We start from the raw sequence: 11,454 nt of genomic DNA on the forward strand, positions 1-11,454 counted from the left end.
TTAATTGAAGATGGTAATGCTGAGTGTAAGAACAGATTCATTGTTTGGTGATGCAAAATGTAGCTGATGTGTGCAGAAATGCGCTCTCCAAGAGGCCGCTGTGGGTTTGTGTGGAATGAATACAATGTTGGACACAAAGGGAGCACAGCAGAAAGAAAAGTGTCAATCTCCACCTGACTCAGAGCCCATTATAGGGTGAGAGGGAGGCAGAGATGTGAGCGCGTGTGTGTTCGTGCTTGCCTATGTGTGAGTGGGAGAGGTAAAGAGAAAGACGGCCAAAGGTGTTTAAAGCGCACACATCCGTTCACTGTCATGATCAGCAGCTATTATCAGCAGCCTGGATACCAATCAGACTGAATTATTCTGCAGTGGATCGACTAGCAGGGAGCTGACCAATGACTGTTTCCTTTACGCAGAAACAAACACTAACTCTGCTCGGTCTGATTTCATTTCCTACCCTTTCTGTCACTCCTGTTATTGATTGGCTCCTCTGCTTTCAACTAGAACCTCTCTCTTATCAAGCCCACCCTCCTTTATTTATATTGCTGTTTCTCCTTTGTCCACAGCACCCAGCTCGTCCCTTTTTTGTGTGTGCTTGTGGCCGAGCAGTGATGAAATCTTGTGTCCCTGTGGCAACAGGCGCCCTAAGTGCATGTATGTATGCGTATGAGCGTGCACGTGTGTGTGTGTGTAGTTTTCAGGCCAGAGCAGTGCAAGCAGTAGTCTGATCCATACTAATGTTCATTGATAGGAAAATCAATGGTGCATTGATCCAAGACTTGGCTCTGAGAAAAGGGCGGTGAGGGGCGGTTGCAAGTGTGAAGACTGGTGGAAGAGCAGCAGAAAGAGGAAGAGAAGGAGAAAGAACAGGAGAGGAAGGAAAGGATTAGGCAGATGAGGATGAGTAAAGAGGGAAAATAGCAGGAAAGAAAGAAGTTCATGCAGGCCTTCTGTGTGTCCGCAGACGACAGAGATGAGACTTGAGCTCTGGTGGCTGCTGTTAGGGGTGGGTAACTATATGTGTGAACAACCTGTCGTGGCCTAACTATTCTCTTTTCTCTCTGTCTCGCAGAACTGCTCTTGAGAGTGGATGAACAAGCCTCAAATGGAACCTGAGAAGAAGGGGGAAAAAGGGAGGGGAGGGAGAAAATCAATTTTCCCAGACAGAGGCCGGCTGGTCTAATGGAGGGCTAAAAGAAGAGGAGGAGGAGAGGACATATTTTCCTCTGATTACCTTCTGTAGCCTCCCTGGCAAACCTCGAAAGCTAGGATTGCTAGAGCGGCCTCGCTCATCTGACCTTTTCGCAGAAAGGTAGGCTATAGAGTCTGGTTGCTTCTTTCACTTGGCAGCCATGAGGCTTTGAGGTAGAGAGGACACAGGGGGGCTAAATCCCAACATGTAAAATAAGTGACTGCAAGGAAATGGCAAACACAGTGACCTGACAGACTTTGGACTCAAAGGAAATCATGTCTTCATAAGCGGAAATGCTCATCTGTTCTCTGCACTCTTTTGAAGCCACATCTAAATTAGCTTGTCCTTTTTTAATCTCTATGCTGCCCTTTCTAGAAGTAATGTAACCTGCTGTAACCCAGAGAGAGCAAATGAGCTGGATTAAATGGATAAAGGTTCCCATTTGGCTAAGATGAATCATTTATAAAGTATAAAGGAAGAAAATTTGTCATTAGTGTCTCTGCCAAATGAAGGGAGATATCCAGAGTGCCCCTTTGCTTGTGATTCTCCGCTCAGACAGCCTGTACGATGTCATATGACCAGGTCGCTATGTTCAATTTCCTGCAGCAGGCTTGATTATTATAAATTGGTGAGTGAAGTGGACCTTGAGTGCAACGCAAAAAATGCGGGCAGTGATTTGTTCCAGTTCTAGCTGAGTGAATTTTAAATCTTGTTTATGGCTCTCCTCACAAGGTGAAATGCATGCGCGATGGCAGGAAGTTTGCTGGAGGATCACCACACCGATGTCAGACAAAGGGAGACGAATAGATGATATGATAAAAAAATGGTCATAAAACTTGTTATAAACTGATGATGCAACATTACCAAACAATATAGACTGTTTCTAACAAAATAAATGTTGCTACAAGTCAGATTCTAAAAGGCTGTGACCTGCAGTAGAACCAAAATAAGAATGAAAAAAAAGGGGGCCAAAACAGGGACAGATGTGGCTCCAGAACCGCAAAACCCCTCTACAGCCACTGTACGTCTGCTGCTGTAGCTTTGCGACGTGCTCATTAAACTTGTGAATGTTCAGCCAGCTATTAAACAGCGTTTCAATGAACTTTTCCTTTTCTTTGGAACGCTTACTGTACAAATACAGTTTCCCAGGGAAAGGAAGCCGGCGAAAAAAACCTCCAGAAGGGTTTGAAAAGCTATTAAATGTAGCTGAAGGAGCGCTTGTAACACATTGTCTGTCTGTCTGTTACTGTTTTTTTTCTGTCACTCCCTCCCTGTCTCGTCAGCTCTTTGTGTTTTCCTGTCTCTCGGCCTGTCTCCCTCGGCCTGTGAGGTGAAAGTGGCTTCCATGGTAACGGCACACTCTGTTTATGCCACGACATCTCACTTCATCACAAGCTGTTGATGGCTTTGATTTGATTGTGTGCCTGTGTGAGTGAGTGTGTTTGTCACCCTCCCCACCCAGCACCGCCACCCCACCACCCACCATTTCTGCATAATACTCCCTAAAACACACACACACATCTTACAGGTGTTTGTGAGACTAATAGAACAGGTTGAAACTATAATTTACAGATATTTGATGGATCGCATTACTCCATAAAATAAAGAGATGGTATGTGACAGAAGCTATGTTGGTTCTCTGATGTCTTTAAAGGCACATATATCTTTCAGGATATGACCTATGAAATACAAGTTTAATGTAAAGCTGTAGCAACTACAACAAAAATTGTCTCTTGAGACGCTACAAAAATGCCAACATATGCATATATCTTGTGCAAATATGCCATATGGAGTTTAACTTTCAAACAACTTAAACAAAACCATAAAAAGGAAATTGGCACTTTAGCTGTTAAGATAAAAAAATGTAAATTTAATCATACTCATTTCCTCATTCTGCGAGCTGATCCCGTACACTTAACCACTTTAATTAGCAGCAGAAACAATGATTATGACTTCTTTTCACCAAAACCAGTCGCCCCCAATTAGTGGAGTACAGGGGGGAGTGGAGGGTAGGATGGTAAGGGAGGGGGTGAGAGCAGAGGAGGGAGGGATGGAGGGAGGCCCTGGCTAGCTGGACCCCCTGCAGGGCAGAAAGGGGGGAAAAATGGATTCCATACCAGGAAATCCATTAGGGCAGGGAGCGGCATGGAGCTGGCAGCACAGAGCGGCCGCCGTGTTTTTAAAAATTCCTCATTAGGTGTAATTTCTAAATTACAATCAGCATGGGCAGAATGAGAAGGCGAGGATCTGACCAACTCATCAGGATAATCAGGGTAATAGCATGATTCGGCGTGTGTTGGAGCAAAGAGAGACAGAGATGAAAACCAAAAGAGTGCAGGGGAGGATGGAGGGTGAATTTTAATGCTGCTGCTGACACTGACTTTGTGATGTTTTTGTGCTTTGTTTTTTTGCTAATTTATTTATTTATTTTTTTACAACTAAGTGATCTAGATAATTACTCTGTGCGTGTGTGTGTGAGGACGGGGGGGGCTAAAGCAACAAGCAAATGGAAAGCAAGAGTCTCCGTCTCTGTCGTCTCTTGCCATCGTCTTGCCCCTGACAGACATGGAGACAGGAAAAAATTGGCGAAAGTGAAGCAAAAACAGAGGAAGAAGAGGGCACAGAAATGAGGGTGGGGAGCAGGAGACGAGAGAGGGAGTGAGAGGCCTCAGTAAGGGAGAGAGGAGGGGAAACGGCAGAAGGGGAGGAGGGAGGGAGGGAGGAGAAGAGGTTAATTTGCACATATTAGAGAGGGCAGGATTTTTCATTAAAAAGAGATTGAAGTTGATATATGCCTGTGCGCTCCTGACACACTGTACACTCTGATTGTGTTAAGTCCTTGACAGAACAAAGGACCCCCCCACACACACACTCTCTTTCTCTCTCTCTCCTTCTATCTCTAACAGCCATTGCATCTCCGGCAGCATTTTGCAGCTTTAAGGAGCTGTTTCATGGTGAGTAGAAGCACAGACAGACCAGTCATATCACCTCAGAACCCCCCCCCCCCCATGCATATGTATACACTTACTCTCTTTCCGATGCAAATTCATGTCCATGCAGGGAAGAAAATGGCTTTCATGCATGTATGCCACCTTCAATCTACTCCTGTGTGTGTATATGTGTGTGTCCTTCCTCGCTGCAAACAGGAAGTACAAGATGCCAAAGCCTTTTGATATTCGTTCCTATTCCCCGTGACTGAAGGAAGCATTTAATAAAGAGCTACACTCACCACTGTGTGGCCGCACGGTTGCTCGTTTAGCTGGTGGTGTTTCCAACAAGGTGGTTGGGCACTGACTTAGCTTGTAGCCCATTGTTCAAGGCCGCCATTCACCTAGGTAAGCAGATCTGGTGTTTGCCTGCTGCTACCTGCTGCAGAAACAACAGAAGCAATAATAACAACAATTACAGCGTTTTTTATGATCTGTTGTTTAGGACACACACAACTGGTATAAATATCTCCCTTCTGTCTTTTTCCTCCCCTCCCTTTCTTTTATCTCGCTTCCCTCCGGCCACGTCTGTCATTCTACGCTGGAGGGTTATAGCTGATCTTTGACCTTAGTTAGTGCAGCCCTTGAGACACACACACACACACACACACACACATACATACAAGCCTGCACACACAGAATGGGAGATATTGATTGGCGATAGATAGATAGAGCAGGGCTGGCCTGATAAGGAGGCCATATTTGATGTTTGTTCTGGCAGTAGAGAGAGAGGCAGAGAGAGATTAAATCACAATGAGCAGCCTGCTTCGTCCTTGGCTCTGTCCCCACTTGAGGCTTTACAGGAGTTTAGGGGTCGAGCTTAAAGGATGACGGGTGAAGGATTGTGGACAAGGGGTGCCCAGTATGCTTAAATCCACTGTGGTAAGAAGCATTGATTAACATGGCCTGTAATGTTATTCAAGGATGTGTTTTTGTACAATCCAAGGTTTTCAACATTTCAAGCTTTTAGATGCACGACAACAACTGCTTCTATTCTACAGACAGACACCCCCCTGATCCCCCCTTGTCTTCCCAGTGGACTGATTGACAGGCGTCAATACATGTCTCTAGGCTCACAATGGGTGTGAGCTCAGGTCTTGTTCCCTTCAACACACACACAGACAAACTGAGAGCTCAGTCAACCACACCCACTCTGCATATCCTTCTGTTTAAGAATTAGTTTTTTACCCCCTTTTTCATCCACTGCATTTTCTGTTTGCATGTGACCCATTTAGCATCTATAAGCAGGATAGAAGCAGTTAAAAATGCTTTACAACCCAATATAATGTAGGCTAGTTGTTACAGGATAATGATAGATTCTACAATGTAATGGTCGCACAAGCAGAGAGAAGATATAAAGTCAAAAAGCAGACTCGGTAATGTCACTTTGCAGAGCAAGTTCGCTAACATTAGCTAACATTAGCCACCAACCTGGTCTGACCAGACCAAACATTTTATTTACAAGAGGAAGAGAGTGCTATTTCTTCTTTCCAAAGTTACATAGACTGGCTTTAAATGTTTATTTATGTGCTTGTCTACAATTGTAACTTCTTATATGAAGGAGAACATAGCTGTAAACTAAATGTGTAATGATATGTGATTGCACACATGAACATTGTGTTTGTACAAATCACTCACAGGCAGGTTTGACTCAGTTTTAAACTGTTATTGAGTGTGTGTTGAAAACTCATTCACATGCTCACACATTCATACTTCACATGTTGAGTTGTAGTTGTTGACAAGTACATGAATAAACCCTTACAAATGTCCTTAAATCGGCTTACTTCTACATTATAGTATGTTTATTTAAATTCATCACTTGTTAATTGTTCATCTACTGTATATAAATATCTTAAGCAGAATCATTTGATGTCAGAATACAATGTGAAAGCTGGCTCACACATGAAAACACGTGTGTGCTCAAGGAGCACATGTGCTCTAAATTCACATGTGCCAGCATTTCCCCTGAAGACATGTAGGCTCATTTTTTCTTTCTCCTGCTTCATGCTAATCTGCACAGGTATTCTTTTGACTACAATTTTCTGTACAATGTCAACTTTGTTGTGATAAATCCCTATCATCACTACAATATGATTATTACATAAATGTGGTTAAATCAAAATGGACCAAATCCCCGGTCTGGCGGCGCAGTGACCCAAGTGTCCCCTTTTACATATGACCAGAGTCAACCCAGCATCCAAATCCCCCGGTTGGAAAGGCAGCATGTGTACGTATGAAAGGCTGTGTATGTTGGCCAGTGTGTGCGCGGTCTCAAGGGTTGGGAGATTATGTTGACAAAAGGTGCACCTGGTGCTTTAGATTGAGTTTCTCTCCTCCCCTTCCTCCCTTTATCCCTCTTCCATCCCCCTCTCCCCTTCTCCTCTGGCCATTTCCAACATTACCCTGGGACTTTTAAAAGATTTGACCACAGCTTTTATAATCGTGCCACTAATGCTTGTCAACAGCGTGGGATGAGGGAGACTAATGGAGAAAACTACTTTTTAATATCAAAAATACCTCCCAGTTATGGGAATACGCTTTCTAGTTATATTATACTCTTTTATAATCATGTATAGTGTGTCAGGGCAGATTATTGAGCCTTTTCCTATGTAACTCAGATCTGGTGGGTTTCTGTGCAGCTGATAAACAGATATGCATGTACTGAGTTACATAGTGTTGAGGACTAGTCTTTTGCATCACAATGCATAAGTTGTAAGAACATCAAGAAGTCCTGCTATTTGTTGATTAATATTCAGTGTTTGGTACTCCAGTATACTTACTTCCGCTCTTTTTATTTTTATTCTATTCTTTATAACAGAGACACATAAGTGATAGAACAAAGATTATCTACTTATGTAAAGTACCAATGATGTAAAATAAATAAATAAAAGTCATGCATTCTAAATCATACTGAAGTAAAAATACTTGAGCAAAATGTACCTAAATGTACCCCACTGCAGATAAATGGTCCCTAGGATGACTGATGTTATTATATGACATTATCAGATTGTTAATACTGATGCAAGTAGTAATTTACTGTTGTAGCCTGTCTGGTCAATGTGGAGTTTTAACTATTTTATCTGTAATTAGGTAGTTCAGTCTAGTGTTTCCCAACTTGAGGGATGCACCCCCTCCAGTGGGTCCCCAGATAAATCTGAGGGGCGTCACATGATTAATGGGGCAGGAAAGAAGACAAATGTTTTGGGGGGTAATGGGAAATATTGGATAACCAGTGGTAGCATTAAAGTCCAAACCTTCAATGAGAGAAAAAAAAAAAGAAGTTAATTAATCTGATCTGTAGCAGTGAGAATATTAATTTGCCTGCTTAAATATAAACCTCACAGATGATTCTCTAACTTTCATGTCTTCCCAATAATTTTAGGAGTCCCAGATGCCACAGTTGTGTTAAGGCTACCTGTTTGGAAAAGCTTTTACAGTTGACCAGGAGTGGCTTTTTGTGGTCTCTCTCTCTCTCTACAGGGAAACAGCAGAGATGGGAGTTAGCAGAGAGACACAGGTCAGCTCCTTTTCTGTGATTTTCAAGGACTGTGTGATCCATGTTCAAATATTCAAATAATGCATGCAGGAATGAACACATTCACATCCATCTCTTATTGGAGTAATATTTCAGTCATCAGAGTTGATACAACAAGCTCAACACAAACATATTTGTATTTGCATGACTACCCCCCCCCCCCCCCCCCACACACACACACACACACACACACACACACACACACCACCCCCACCACCACCAAGCACATGGTCGCCAGCCTGCATAATAAATGAGGGCTGCTGATAGGTGCATGAACAGGGGAGGAGCAAGGCTCTCTCTCTCTCTCTCTCTCTCTCTCTCTCTCTCTCTCTCTCTCTCTCTCTCATTCACACTCACACACACACACTCACACTCACACACATGAGCTTATACCATTATGCAGCCTGGGTTTTTACCATTTAACAGCTGTTGCCGTTGGTGAAATCCCAGGTCTCTTTGCTTGTTGTTGGCTCATTAATCGTGATTGCAGCAGTGGTTCCACTCCTCTCCAATATCTGATGTTCTGATTTCAATACTGGAAATAAGCTTCAAGTCATATTTTCCTGAAAAACCACTGCAGTGTCCTTGAGCAAGGCACTTAGCCCTCAACTGCTCAAGGCAGTGACCCCCCCACCACCCCGCACTTTCTGCAGCTTTTCCCTGATGTTTATTGGCTAATCATAAAAACACACACAAAAAGAGGGAATAATTTATAACGCGACTCTCTCCAACCATATCACCTTTAATGTAATTATTACACATACACACGTGAAACTCCCCCAGCCTGTCGTCACTAATATAGACCTCTCACATAGCCAGCCATTTGAAAGTAATTATAAGTAATCATCTGTCGGTGACTGATCTATTTTTATCTGATGATCAAACAGATCTAATCTCAGATCTATATCCCGTCACATTCATTATAACCCCACAAGATTACATTCATCTCTGCCAGCACTACCTGTCCCTATAATGGTGTTTCATTCTTCACCCAGAGCCCATTCACAGTGAAGGTAAATACAGGAAATATAATATGGACGTTTGTCCTTTTTTTTGTTGTTTTATGCCCAGGTAGGATGTAATGCATTATATCTAAGTGTGGGTGTATGATGAATTTCCATTTTCCATTTTATTTGTTACAGGTCCTCAAAACATCCCTATAAATTCGGCCTGTTACCTGTAGTTGTCTTATAAATAAATTTATATGTAAATAAATAATAAAATATATTTTTACCACACTCCCATAGTTAAATGGACAAATCATGCTTTAAAAACAACAAGACATTTAGAAGCCAAAGAAAAATGCCAATTTGCAAAGGAAAAACGGGGGTTCTGGATGAGTTTAATTGAATTTATACATAATTTAGTGCATTTCCGTGTGGTTCATGTAGCTTCCCTGCAGTTGCCTGCTTTGGTCGATGATCTTTAAAACTGGAGGTCGCAGATAGGAGGCTGTGCATTTTACACAAACATCACAGCAAACTATCCTATCCTATCCTAGTGGAATATAGTGAAATTATAGTAATATAGTGGATAATTAATTGATTAAAGAAGAACAAAGTTACCAAAACCTCAATACAAGTTAATTTATGAATATCATAAAATATTAGGCTACTGTAATATATTATATAGGCCACAGTCACATAATCATAAGATGATTGTCATATGTTTATTTAAAAATGTGCCTATCATAACATCACTAGACCCTCAGCTACATGTATGTTACATTAAACAAGAATGTTATGCTATAGGCTATATGTACATTGCAAGTTTTGCAATACATATCACAGTAGAGCGGTGTCCACTCGCTTTCTGCTTCAGTAAGTGGACATACTAATATTTTATATAATTTCAGGAGAGTGTGTGAAAATTATTTTGTAGCTTATTCCAACATTTGCAAAGATTTTGAATGCTCTGAAAATCTTTCATGGTTCGGCATTACGGGGAGCCTCAGCTGAAGGACGCAGTGATCTGCTGCTTGAAGCTCTTTTGCTGCAGAGCTGCATTTCCCCTTTCGGAGGGGAATAGCAGACAGCATCACTTATTTAAATCACCGCTGAGTTGATATGCTCTTGGCGCACAGTGAAGTTAGTCTCCCCTCTCGGTTTTCCAGAGCTTTCTTTTCGCCGGTAGCCGCAGGCAGCGGGGGCTGGAACGGCTGGCTGACCGCTCACCGCTTCACTCCGCGCGGCAGGCGAGTGGACAAGGCGCCGCTGAGCCCCGGGAAGACGCTACGCCGGGGCGATGAAGTGATTCCGCTACGGCTCATTTTACAGGGGCATATGGTGTAGCTGCATGCAACAGCTTTGATTTAATTCACATTATTAAGAGTTATTTGTTGAGCATATTATATCCTAAATACTGTTTAATATTATTACTTTTGATATTTTCTTTTGTTCGCAGGGATAAAACATTTTAAGGAAACGTTTTAATTAAAAATGCATAAAAATCAGAGTTACTGTTGTGTTTAAAATTTATTTATTTGCTATTTCCCTCTGACGGTGATGATACTATGAAAAAATAGCCCACATATAGATAGAGGTTTGTCACTGCTCTCTTTCTCCCATGCAAAAAACAACTTCATCATCCTAAAAGTCCAAATAGTTATTTGAAAAACATCCATTTCTTAATTTTATTGATCTAAGCTGCAAGTTCTCATATATACGTCTCAAATAAAGTGTTTCTTTATCTAAGCCCTCGGAGCCACATTTTTTAAATTTGAGGCTGAATCAACAACGCCAGCTTTTCAAAGTAAAAGAATGAACGGCGCATGACACATAGCCTATCACATGTCCTGTAATTTGTCCAGTTTTGGCTCCAATGTGCCATTGAACTGGTAGGCAGAGAGGGAGAGAGAAAGAGAGGGTCCTGGGAAGGATGTGCATATGCGTGTGTGTCAGGGGGTGATAGAGGAGTGTCACTTAGCAAAAGAATACGAGCTATCCGGGAATGAAGAGGGATGAGGCCGAGTCCCGCTGCTTCTCCTCGCCACCATTATCCTACAGGGGAGAGACCTGTGGGGGGGCACACACACCCTGGGAATCTCCTCAGCTGTTCCCCTATACTCTCCTTGCACCCTTCCTCCTATACCCCGGCTCTAAACACCTCTGTTTGCCGGATCTGGTTCCACTCTGCACCGGATCAGGGCCCCTGGCAGCTGACTACAGGTTTCTGGCTTAAGCCTCCTAATGGCAGCCACTCTGTGATGATTTACACTGCATTACTGTACACACCAGCGGCTGCCTCCTCCTGCTAATGGTTTATTACACCGGAGCCCCTCTGAACTTTATTGCTCCTTACTCTCTTTGAGGCTGAGGTCTAATTAAATAATTTAACTGAATTACCAAACATATCCCGAAACCTGTGTAGGAATTACTCATGGCACTTGATTAAGTTGTTTTATGGTTTTATTTCTAGTGTGACGTCTGAGGTGCCCTGCGTGTATCAAGGATAGGAAAGATGATGGCAACAAATGCTGTGAAATAATGTGAAATTTAATGTCCTGTGAAACCCATGTGTCTCCAAAACCGCCAACTTTTCAGGATTTAGGAAAGGAAAGCTTTCAGCTTTGTGGCAGTGCATTTTTTTCGATGGGTGGGTTTTTAAATTGTTTATTTAACTTACGCAGTGGGAGAATTTTCTCAATCCATAAAGCAGCACTGAAGCCTTCAACGTAGCCTATGTGATAAACTGGAGTCACAGTAGACCTGTGGACTGGTTAGAAACACTTAAAGGTGCCG

The 11,454-nt window shown here is 42.5% G+C and overlaps 1 long non-coding RNA gene across 1 annotated transcript; it reads left to right on the forward strand.

The window, feature by feature from the left end:
* The first annotated feature begins 562 nt into the window (after positions 1-562).
* LOC123981102 lies at positions 563-10,158 on the forward strand. The gene is made up of 5 exons (XR_006827677.1): positions 563-654; positions 1,073-1,312; positions 4,099-4,146; positions 7,660-7,696; positions 9,828-10,158. It is a non-coding gene; the product is annotated as an uncharacterized LOC123981102 (long non-coding RNA).
* The last annotated feature ends 1,296 nt before the right edge of the window (positions 10,159-11,454 follow it).

The sequence above is a fragment of the Micropterus dolomieu genome, linkage group LG01 (genome assembly GCF_021292245.1).
Source record: "Micropterus dolomieu isolate WLL.071019.BEF.003 ecotype Adirondacks linkage group LG01, ASM2129224v1, whole genome shotgun sequence".
Taxonomy (NCBI): domain Eukaryota; kingdom Metazoa; phylum Chordata; class Actinopteri; order Centrarchiformes; family Centrarchidae; genus Micropterus; species Micropterus dolomieu.